Here is a 12,386-nt window from a genome sequence, read left to right on the forward strand (position 1 = left end):
AAATCAGCGGAATCTTTCACGTATGTCGGCGTACGTCCAACAAGAGGTCCAATAACCTGGTGCAGATACTTGGAGAGGTTATACAATGGGGAACGCGTGAAGTCAACTATCGGCCTGAGTGGTATGTCCGGTTTATGAATTTTAGGTAAGCCGTAAATTGCGGGTGCTGAGCCGTTATGACACAATAGCTGGTAGTGAAGGTACTTTTTCGCAGGAGGAACAAATCTGAAAACATCCGTTAGTAGTCTTTGAAGCTCTGTTTGTATTTTCGTCGTGGGATCCCGGCTAAGCTTGGTGTAGGTGACCGCATCTTGGAGGAGTTCGGACATCTTTGAAAGGTACTGAGTGCGGTCTAATATCACGGTTGCGTTTCCTTTGTCAGCGGAAGGACTACTATCTTTTCGTTGTTCTTGAGTCTCTTTAGGGCATGCTTCTCGGACATGGGTAAAATGCCGGTTTTAGCAGACTGCTTTAAAAGCGCTCCAATAGCACGTGAGCGTGCTTCAGCTTGAAATTTTGGATCTACAAGACGAACTGCCTGCTCAACAGCACAAGTCTGTGGACCCACCCTGGGGGCAGCGCCTGTGTTGAAACTCAGACCACGGCATGTTCTGCAGGATCCAAGTTGTGCGACGACAAGTTGTAAATTCCTGGTATAGCATGGCTGCGTTCGGTGTTGTCGAGTAGGCGCAGAAACTTTGCTTCTTGGCTGGCGACCCTTTCCGCTTGGGCTCTGGATGAGACGTAGTTCGCATGCAGCAACACGTCGATGAAATCAGTGGAAAGAAGATCCTGAGGTCTGCGTTGAGAGAAGAATACTTCATTTTCAAGGCGCTTGGTAGCTTGGTAGGGGCCTTGGTGTCCATGATGCGGGCTTGAACGAGACGCCCTTCTGCTTGAGCGATGGTTTTTCTTCCGAAGGGTGTCTTTACGAGTTGAGGTAAGCGAAGGGACTTCGGTATAAGCCCGTATGCTTTGCAACGGGAGTTAAAATGCAAGTGGCTCTGAAACGAGGCCAGTCTTGATTTCACGGAAACGAACTGACGGATCTTGGTAATCGCAGCGGGCCCATGTTTTCCGCGAAAGAGAACATAATCAAGTGTTCGACCGAATCCTGTCTGGCGAGGGGAAGGATATTGGAAGCACAAGAAACATACACTCGACAGAGAAAAATATTTAACACATGACGTTTCGAGACCCGTACGGGTCCCTTGTTCACAATGAGGATGGGCGGAATGGGAAGCTACTTATAAGCGGACTTGACTGCACAGTGAGTGGGCGTAGATATCGGAGAGATTCCCTCTCGTCCTGTTGATAGCATTCTTGGTCGTCTGTATGTAAAATGATTCGAGAAGTAATCGTGAAAATAAAGGTTTCTTCGTGTCCATGATTGTGGTGTTCTCCCAGTAAATGGAGTGCTGCATCATTTCTCGCTAGGCAGTGTGTTATGGCGCTGCAATCGGCACCGCAAACTTCAGCGCAAGTTCCCCATTGCCAGCAAAGAAACATTTTAGTCCTACAATTTCTGCCCCTTTGGTTTGCAGTTTGTAATGTTTGTTTTTCCATGTTCTTCGTTCCTCGCGGCCGGCACGCCGTCTTAAAGATTTCTTTGCCGCGCTAGACGTGGCCAGATTTCTTTGATGAGGTGGTAACAGTGTGGCACAGATTCTACGATGTTCCAGACTGTTACCGGTGCTTTCAGTGCCTTATCTCGAAACTTCGTCACGTTGTCACCTTCGTCACCGCGTCACATTCGGAAGGTGCGGGTTCGTCCCACAGTGCCGCCGTGTATATCTACCGGTTTTCTGACGGGTTCAACGCTTCCCCTGGCCTGGGCCTGGTGCTCGGCTCTTCTGTGATGAAATGCTTGGGAAGCGCCCCAGTGACTGCGAGCTTCAGTGGCCGCGAAACGCACTTACTGCTATCGCCGTCGCTAGGCGCAATTCTTCTGGGACATCAGTTCGCCAAAATAAGCAGTTTCCGCGTTTGACGCTAACCTTCCTACCTCCCTTTTGCACTTCCCGGCGTCACCACTACGGGATACCTTCATTAAGCGGCTTAAATGCTTCTAACAGCAGTATTGAAGCAATTATTTTCTTGACATCTCCCACAAGCATTTAGTGTGTTTAGCGGGAAGCTTGTGCAGTAATCTACGTCATATTCTCGGGCTTTGTTACACTCATTCGACGTTGTTTGGTGCTCCATAAAGCTTGCGTGAAGAAGCTGCATCGCCATCGCCATTTCCAAGAAATAGTGCGGAGCTTGGTTTGACACGCCCAGGTAGACCGACTCAAATTTAGCAGCCACCACCTAAATTGGTGGTGATATTCGAATCACCACCTAGGTTAAAGGTTCACGGGGAAGTGGCTCGACATCCCAGCTTTGAGCTTTCAGCACTTCGGTACAATGAGTTTGAAGGCGTCGTTGTTAGCGGTAACGTTGCGTCACAGCGTTAACGGAAAGCGTCAGCGTACGTCGTCCCGTGGAAGGCTGTCCATATGCGACGCGCCGAAGCCTACGCAGAAAGGGTAAGCTCGCTGTCGGCGCATAACGGTGACAAAGGAAGCATAGTTTGAAAACTAAACCGCAGGGACACGCGCATGTCCGCTTTGTGCTGGCTCGACTTTGAAGATCCGTCAGGCCGTTTGGCGTCTGTGCCTGACGTAGCTAGCGCAGAGGCGCAGTGCGATTGTTTATCGGGCTGTTTTTGCTCGCTCGTTCGTTGAGTCTTTTTTTCACGCGCCCAGGAATGCACTGCCGCGGCGCCCGTGGCGTCGCTGTTTTTTCTTTAATTTTATTTTCCGAGGCGGCCGCACAAAGTGCTGCGCTTTTGCGCATCTGCTATGCGGAGCTGCAGAAGCCCGTGGAAAGAATGGAGCCGTTTTTTTTGTTCTTGTTCATTCGCCAACTTGACATTTTGAACTGTCTATTAGCGCCTTCGCACTATTGTCGTTGCTGTCTGTTCAGTGACACTGGAAGCGCGACAAAACGCCGCTTTGGCGTCAGCCGCTAATCGGCGCCAAGGGCGGAGGAGTGCTGCGACAGCGGAGGCCTGGACACCTCGAAGGTAGGGGCAATTACAATATTATTTTTTTTCAGGCCCAGTTGTAAACTCCTCTAAACCGAGCATGACATAGGTCGCAATGCCTACTGCTTGTTTACTACCAAAGCTCGTAGAAAAGCACCATTCAGTACTACAGGAGACACACTTGTTTCCTGGACACGAGACATTTCGGTCGTGTAAGGCTGCGCCTTTTATACCCGTTTTGGCAGCCGTAGCTGTGTTGGCACCGCTATCGTTTCAGTGGTGGAAAAACTGGCACTGGGCGGCGAGAGCTTAAAATCTTATGCGATGCTTGCGATTAAAATGTAAGTGCATGCCAGGCGACTATGAATACTTTTCTTATGAGCTTTCTTTGACGCCTTTAAATTCGAAAGACATCCTCAACAGAAAGGTTAGGATGTTCCATGTACTTTTATTTTTTTGACGCATTTCAAGTGTCTCGTCTTCCTAACGTGAGCCGCATTAATTTCCCCGTTCTGCTTTGCCTGTGATCCTTGCGTCTTATTTATCGCGCATGTTGCGCTTTGAGAAATTGTATCCTTTACCGCGGTGTGTGACGGATGGCGTGCTTACGCACTTCTAAATTGCTGAGTTGAGTGCAATAATCGATATATAGCATCGCGAAGTTAACAAGAAAAAGTTTCATTGCGTTTCGCTAGTTTTCAAGCAATTATCATTTAAAAAACGCGGATCTTTTATAACATCCTGAAAAATATTAGCATAAATTTAAACAGTACTGTCGCTCGAATTGTTACTCTCATGGTCTTGGAGGCAAGGCAGGTAAGGGTAAATAAAGTACAGCCTTCTCTTCCTTCACGTTGCCCCAAAGGTCGCACCGTGACAGAATTTTCTGGCGTTCGCGCGATGATTCTGTCCTCTAAATACATAAGCAGAATAGTGTATAAGAAGGGCAGTTTGTTTTTATGCCAAGGAGCCTGCTTGAGATCGAATGGTCCTGGCATTGTTCCATTTTTGTTTACGCAAACCGGCGCTCTGAGTTTTGCTTTCGCCTATTAATGCAGGAAGGACAAAGTGGAACACGGTAATCGGAGTGTGGGAAATTTGCGAGCGAAGCCCGTGAATGTTGGATGTTATTTCTGGCGTCAAAAACAGATCGAAAGCTGCGATATGAGGGCTGAAAACATGAGTTGGCCACATTACGGCATCGTTTTTTTTTTGTTATATGGCGAGAATGATGGCGCTCCATTCTTAACCAACGGGGCTTTTTTTTTTGCAACTACATCCATTGTGTTGCAAAAGAGCTGTTCTTAAGTTTCGGAATCGTTTTTCGCTTCGTCAAAGTATGAAGGAGCATTTTTGTACATCGCACAAAACCTGTCAACACGGAGCGATCGCACAAGCGCGGCTCCCAAGGTGGCGTCGTCCTCGCGCACTGACCCTGCCCTGCAGCGGCGTTGTTTTCGCGATTTCGCAGCATCGACACTTGACTCAGCAGATGCTAGCGACTCCACCTTGAGGAATTTCCCTCAACATTTCACCAACGCTGTTCCCATTTCGAGTTATTAATTCGCTCTTGCCCTACCATAAGCTGGCCGTCCCGGTTAGCTCAGTTGGTAGAGCGACTGCTCCGGTGAAGCGGGGGTCCCGGTTTCAAATCCCGGACGAGGATGAATTTTTCTTTATCTGCGAAGTTTCTGAGAAATCTGTATAGCTTTCCATTGTACCGTACGGTGCGCTTGGGTAATTGGGTATGCGCCTATGAGTAATTACTCCCTTATTATAAGTGACAGCTTTGTGCGAAAAGATGACGTCCATTCGTCTTATTTTAGTTCGGAGAGATTTGATTGCTGCTTCCAGCCCAGGCTATCGATAGGTGTCCGTCTGTAACTTTCGTGTTCGCCTTTGACGAGGAGATTCGCTGCTTTCAGGGTCTCTGTGGAGGTACCAGGCAGGTTCTGAACGATTCCATGCCACCAGCAGTGTACAAAACACGGTTATCTGCAAGATCCACCTTAGCGTTGCACTATGGAGTTGCCCAAACTGGTGCGCTCCAGCGATTTATAAGCGCAAAAAGCACTATTCTGATGGGTAAGCCCTGAGCAAGATCTTGGCATGTTTGTGTCAGGAGCGTAGCATAAATAAGTAAATAATAAATGAAACAAATATTGCCGCGACTAGCGCTCGAACCCGCTGCGGCGCGAACAGATGAGCTTCGCTGGCCACTGCACGAGCGCACTATTCCATCGCAGCAGCCGCTCACGTCTCGACTTAAACTGCAACACACTCTGGCGATGTCGACTATACGTCATCCTCTTTACCAGCTTCCATCTGTGGCGCAAAGAGACCAGGTCAGCTTAACCTCGATCAGAGCTCAACCTGAGTCTAATATCGTCGCCAGACGTGCCGATGATCCGGCAGAGCAAACCCATGAGCCAACTGGGCTAAGCACATGCTTTCGCTTGTCTACTCGGTTTAGCGAGGTTAAAACAGTACCACTATTTTGTTTACTTTTTTGCTGAGACAAAAGTTTAGCACGACTGGTTGTGTACTTTGGAAACTCATTTATTGCATAGCAATGCGCAAAATGTATGGGGTGGATATTTTACTGTCCTATTTTCCGACTCAATGAGTTTATACTTTTGTTTATTTTTGTGTGAGGCTCGAATTTCGCCAGCAAAATGCTTTTTTTTTCTGTAATAAGCAAATTCTGTTGTTTCGTTCTTTGCATCAGAAAAGGAATTCTATTAGATATACTATGATATGCTGCAATGAAGAAATTAAGCAACGAAAAAATATTTACGCAAACCATCCGAAAATTCACTCGGTGAGGAAAGCGTTAGGCACGTGTATTCTACGTTTCCAAATTGTCCGAAAGCTCCAAGCGTTTCTCATAAGATGATCGGATTGAAGCAGCGCTCTCGCGACGGTACTTTTTCAACTCTACCGAAGAGAAGGTACCTACAGATTTGGTACAACTGCGACATGAAGGTGGATTCTCGAAGCAGCCTTCCTGTATTATTCACGCGTGTTGAAAACTCTACGTTAAAACTTCAAAGCACTACTCCTCACATTTTGTTGTGGTGCCAGTTCGAAGAGCAGTGAAGCGGTGCCCTTGCATTGCATTAAAGGGTCAGCTGCAAGCGCTGGTGATGCCTGTACGCAGCTTTCCTGCAATGCGATTCTTTGTTTTAGGCAAGAATGGAATGAACTCAAAATATATGCCACCCTCGCTGGTCACGGAAACATGGTCTTCTGCGTGGTCTAGAATGGACCATTAAAAAGCGCCTAATATTAATGCGGCATTCTCGTTACCTGAGAAAAGTAATTTCTCTGTTTGGTTCCCTTATTTTTGTCCGTGTGCGAGACAACAGGTACAAATTCCTGATATCCTCCTTGGTGAGCCATCATTCACATTTCGAAACTTGTCGTTGTGGAAAAGATTCGCTGGATAAAGTAATTTCTTGCCACTATTCGGAGATGAAGAGATGACACGTTTCTGTCAAATTAGAATAGAATATATTACGCTACATTTGAGAGAAATGCTAGCGAAGAGAAAGGCGAAGCAGCAAGGTGAAGTATGCGTGCTTACCAGGCCTTCACCCTGGCCTGTAGCTCGCGACACCACTGATAAAGCTAGAAATTACATTCACAGGTCTTCAGATAACCAAATATAGTAGCGTGCTAATATTAGGCGCACTGGAGCAGTGATTTAAAGGAGTACATAAATGACAAATTTCGCACAATCTAAACAGTATCGATGCAGGTAAACGGAGTGAGCACAAAATCTGAAATTTTCGCATCGTTAAGAAATAAATTCCAAAGTGCGTTGTGCAGAAACCCAAATAATCAAAACAAAATTTAAACATTTTATATGTCCGCAACTTCCTTTACACTTATAGCAGACTTTTAGCGTTTCGTATTCATGATAAAGTTAGTCAGCACTTTATTACGTTTAGGAATGTACACCACTATAAAAATAGAGAATATCATTTACGAGTAGCTTCCGTAGCAACAATACAAGTAGGAGCGATTTAGGAACGCAATATAGAGGTAAATAAGTTGTAGCGTGATCTAGCGTGCACTCACCTTTGCTATAATTAATTCTACAATGCGCCAGTTCCTTTTTTTGTGAAAATAAAGAACTTTATTTTCTTCGGCTTGATTTCTTAACGATGTATAATTATACAATTATACAATTATACATTTAAATGTTTAAATTTTGTTTTGATTATTTGGGTTTTTGCACAACGCACTTTGGAATTTTTCCTGAAGGACTAACCTTTCAATTGAGTCAGGTTTACGGCATTTAGTGCACATTGGACTGCAGCGCACAAGAGTAAAGTATATTTAATAACCGGATGTGGGCGAACGAGCATGAAACGACAGATAACGCAAATAAAAGTGAATATTTTCATTCCGGCGCTCTTTACTTAATCGGTATACCCTGGAACACTGCGGAGGTACACGACCAGAAACCGGAAGCTGATTTTTTTCTCAATCTCCAGGGTACTGAAATGAAGTTTTATGTGGAAATCTAGTGGTTTATTTTTCGTTTGGAGAACCGACAACGTCGTGCCGTGAAGAATTATTTTTAAGTTAATTGACATTAAGTGAAGCGCTTACCTTTTTAAGACAGACGTATTACCATTGATAAATTGCTTTAAAGATTGATCCGGGAAGTTCGATCCGGGAAAGAGGACACTCGTATCGTCGGCACGTAACACAATATTGTATATTTACACTGTCATTGATTACATATCGTCAGGAAAAGAGGTCCCGAAATCGGACGCCAAAATTTGCTGTGCCAATATTTCGATTTTCATAACAGAAATGGGCACATTGCCTCCTTTAGGCCAAACAGTTATCTATTACCGCGTTGCGCCACTTTCGTTGAGTATATTGAGATTGCATTGTCAACAGAATTAAAGGCTTCGTGAAAATCTTGAAAAATTTCCTTATTTAGACGACATTTTCAGTTTCGTGAAGTAAGCTATGTTTAGTCCTTCTAAAATATTGTCACAAAGCTTGCAATATATATAAATAAAATAATGGCTAGAAAAGTACTTTGAGTCGACTCATGGCTCAGAAATCAATACCGATCTTGAAATATTATAATTTTAGTTTGAAATAAGTTGCATAGCCGTTCAAGAACCAGTTAAGGTCGAAAATCGGCCGCGCTCAAATGGCAGAATAATTATTGGGGACATTTTTGCCTTCTCCTTTAAACAATATGGTGACACGACAAAATGTTAGCTCAATATACACTCCTGTGAGCGGATTTGAGAGCTAAGAGCTTTTAATAAAAAATTGCTGCTTGTTCAGTTCTGGTTAACCCTGGTCGAAAGCGAAAAGCGACGTCTCCCTGGCTACGTTTGCGGTCGAGCAACTGGCGGTTTCCATAGAAAGCCATACTGACACACACACAGTAGTAGGCATTTGTTTTATTTTTAAACATATTGCTTTCTTTGAAACGACATTAAAGGCGCTCACACAATAGAGTATATATTTAATATAGCTTCGGTGATATTTACAACTGTATTATTTCTTGTTGTATGCGAAGAAATGAAACCAAATCCGGTTCCGAACGACGCGCAAACCCTGCAGATAACTTCAGAAAAACAAATTGAAAAAGAAACAGTTTTTTTGGGGGGAGGAAGAAAATCGCGCAATGTAAGACAGGCGTCATTTCCTTTTCTTAAAATCAACTTCTATTTTCCTTCGCTTGAGGCGCGCGTTGGGTGTCCACCGAGATATGTGAGACAGGCGTAATTTCCTTTCCTTAAAACCAACTTTCATTTCACATTCCTTCCCGTACGGCGCGGTTCGGGCGTCCACCGAGATATGTGACAGGTGTCGTTTCCTTTCCTTAACACGAACTTTATTTCATTTTCCCTCCCTTACCGGCGCGGTTCGGTAGTCCACCGAGATATATGAGGCAGGCATAATTATTTTCCCTTAAAACCTGTTTTCACTTCGTTTTCCTTCCCTTACTGGCGCGGTTCAGGTTTTGGTCTCCACGGCAAACGTCGCATCGATCAAAGCGTTCCGCTGAACGCATCAAAGTGCACCGGCGTTTTAATAATAATAATAATTGTTTTTTGGGGGAAAGGAAATGGCAGAGTATCTGTATCATATATATTTGGACACCTGAACCGCGCCATAAGGGAAGGGATAAAGGAGAGAGTGAAAGAAGAAAGGAAGAAGAGGTGCCGTAGTGGAGGTCTCCGGTAAAATTTCGACCACCTGGGGATCTTTAACGTGCACTGACATCGCACAGCACACGGGCGCCTTAGCGTTTTTCCTCCATAAAAACGCAGCCGCCGCGGTCGGGTTCGAACCCGGGAACTCCGGATCAGTAGTCGAGCGCCCTAACCCCTGAGCCACCGCGGCGGGGCCCGGCGTTTTATGCAGAACCCACTTTCATGACATGCTCAAGCGATGCTGGCAGACGCTTTCCCGCTTCGCCGGAGGTCATAGGTAAAGGTCAAAGGTCGAAGGTCAAAGTCGAGATAGTTGGTGTAAACAGCCTCTGGTGTCGCTGCTGTAGCTGACGTCATGTGTCGAGCCTGACCAGTTATGCTCATGGTTTGACCTATACCTACATTCAAGGTAAAACTTGCGGTCCCGCTGACGGCTCCAAAAGCTGGCGTAGTGAAGCTTTTCACTTCAAAAACGAATACACCTTCTGAAGTAGACGAGAAAATATAACCCAAAATTGGCTTATTGCAATTAGGAGTCGTGATGACATGGAAATGGAGCGTGATGAGAAGTGCTGTGAGCTCCGGCAGCTATAGAACTGAATAGGGCTTCATGACTAACATACTGTGTAATAATTTTGAGCGAAATATATTAGCATAAACATCATATCCGGTGAAAGAATGCAAGACCCGCTGTACGGCAGCTCCACATAGCACTCAGCAGTTAAGCATTTTCTTCTACAGAGTTTTCAATTACTGCGCTACGACGGGGATACGGCAAGCGACTGACAGGGGGACAATCATAAACAAATCATAAGGATGCAGTGCGCACTTTGTCTTCACGGTTTCTGTTTACAGTCCACCTGTTAGTGTCTTACAGCGCCCCCCCCCCCCCCCCCGTAGCGCCCAAATTGAACCTAACCCACAAGCTGTAGCCCATGCCATTCCAAAAACCTTTATTTCCATCAGAGTGAAGCCCCCTACTCCCTACCCCCGGCACGCAGGCCTAGGGGGTAGGGGCCGGGACCCCCGTGATTAAATGCAGGCAAAGAGTTGCTGGCTCTTCGCGGCCTCCACCGCCAGATGAATGGCTTGCCTCTGCTTGACGGGGTCCGTGCTCCGCAGAAGGGTCTCCCAGGCTTCTCTACTATCAATTCCTTCGTTAGCACCTTGGCGTATGACGTCACACTCACTCCATTCCTTCGCAGCGCGCTAGGCGAGCGAGAAATGAGCTGCAAGTACTTCTGATGCGTGGATTTAATAAAGCTTCAAATATCTGCGTGTGGGTTGGACAAGTAAAAAGCTCAAAGAAAAAATACTGAAGAAAAAGGCTTAAAGTTGCTAGAAGCACGAGCGCTTCCTGGTTACAGCACTGAACAGTGCATCAAGCATTGAATGCAAAGCCTTGATGCCGTCGCCGGGCTGAGGAAGCTGGCGGAGCTCTGCTTTTGGTTTGTGAGCGTTACGCAATAAAGTCTCCTCGAGCGTTCATTTCTGGCGGCGCAAATCTGCAATGTGCCTCGCTTTTCGCTACTACCGGGAATAATGTAGTAGAGAATAAACGAATGATTTCGATAACTTCGTTGATGTCGAGATCTACTGTACCATTTGCACTTGCTGCATTCCTTTTGGGCGGTCTTCCTGGAAGTTTTAAATGACTTTTCAGTGCTTTCAACCAACAGGTTGTATGTCTTCGGTCTCACTGCGAGCAAGAAACTCACTGTACTGTGACGCATCCTTCGTTGAGTGATTATGGCCGCTTTGCAGTTACATGTATTCCGCAGAACCGGTAGTTCACAGAGTTCACTTCTTGGGGCAGAGTTCCTCAAACAGCTTTGTGAAATAACGGGACTCGGCCATGAGACATTGTAAAATAAATACTCTCGACAAGGGCTCACCGTGTGAACGCTCTAAACAAAGGCATTTATTGTTCACTTCTTGAAAACTCTGATCAAAGAACTCAAGACTGTAGAGTAATTCGCAGAGCTCTGCACGAATTTGTGTATTTCAGGTTTCTGGCTATGCAACGTCATTTTTGATTTTTGATATCAAATGAGTTCATCTTTCTTGCTAATTCAGGGAATGCTTAACAAACTGGAGCAAAGCAGGCAAAAGATTTAGACACATTGACGAATATATGGTATTTGTTGAAAAGTTTTGCATAAGAAGGAGACAACTGATGTGTTAAAATCTTGAAAGGAAATTAGACGCGGCTTAACATTCACAGCTCAGCTTCCCATAAATAAGGAGTTACAGCTCTCATATCTTACTCATAAAAACCGCAAATTATGAAGGAATCGTAGAAAAAATCGCGACCTCCACACTGTAGCAGCGACAGTGCTCACATTGAGAAGTGAGTGTGATAATTTGTTAGCGTCGCTGAAATTTCAAACTTAGTATCTCACGAAATTGCGATCATTGGTATTTGGTCCGCTTATTGCGATTAGCCTTACTCATGCGCAGAGCGTACTCTAACGTACTTCATACCGATTCAATGTGGTACAAGCAGTTGCTCTTACTTCCTCAGAAGTCGGCAGGTCGCATTTGTAGCAACGGGTGTCCTTCATGCCATGGCTGCACGTTCACTTTCTCCTTGCTGCTTGGGAATATTGGCTCTGACAGCACATAAAGAGAAGAACTGACATTAAGTTCCACTTACGCAGTGCTGACTTGGAGCTCAGATTTCTTTAAAAATTGAAAAAAATATATAAGAAGCTATAAGGTCAAGACATACAATTCGTCAAGAGAGAGAGAGTGAGAGAGAAACAGAAGAACGGAAAGGCAGGGAAGTTAACCAGGCGACGCCCAGTAGGCTACATTACACGTGGGGAGGGGAACACTGAGGAGGAAAGCGAAGAGCGGGAACGAAATGAGTTTTGCACTATCCATCGACCGCTATGACAAGAGGACACTGGGCGCACACCTAAACCTCAAAGTTTATAGTCGGGAACTCAACCCCGACTCCTTTAAGAACTTCAGGAGCGTCCTTCACCGTCTAAAATCAAATATGTACATAGGCAACGTAAAAAAAATATAGAATAACATGACAAGCAAGATTCAGCTTTATGGGGCTTCAATTGTCAATACATGAAAGGCTGAAACCGCGAGATATTATATCCTAACAACAAAACTAAGCCGAAAATATTACTCCGGTAAATTGAATA

At 45.3% G+C, this 12,386-nt stretch overlaps 1 protein-coding gene across 3 annotated transcripts in view; it reads left to right on the forward strand.

The window, feature by feature from the left end:
• The first annotated feature begins 2,954 nt into the window (after nucleotides 1-2,954).
• Nucleotides 2,955-12,386, forward strand: part of LOC144121890 (monocarboxylate transporter 13-like) — a 149,153-nt gene continuing 139,721 nt past the window's right edge. The window contains exon 1 of one of the 3 annotated variants that reach the window (XM_077655314.1): nucleotides 2,955-3,067. The gene's annotated coding sequence lies outside the window, so the exon portion shown is untranslated. The remainder of the gene's footprint in view (nucleotides 3,068-12,386) is intronic. The other 2 variants (XM_077655315.1, XM_077655313.1) reach the window with 2 other exon arrangements.

This window comes from Amblyomma americanum, chromosome 2 (genome assembly GCF_052857255.1).
Source record: "Amblyomma americanum isolate KBUSLIRL-KWMA chromosome 2, ASM5285725v1, whole genome shotgun sequence".
Lineage (NCBI taxonomy): Eukaryota > Metazoa > Arthropoda > Arachnida > Ixodida > Ixodidae > Amblyomma > Amblyomma americanum.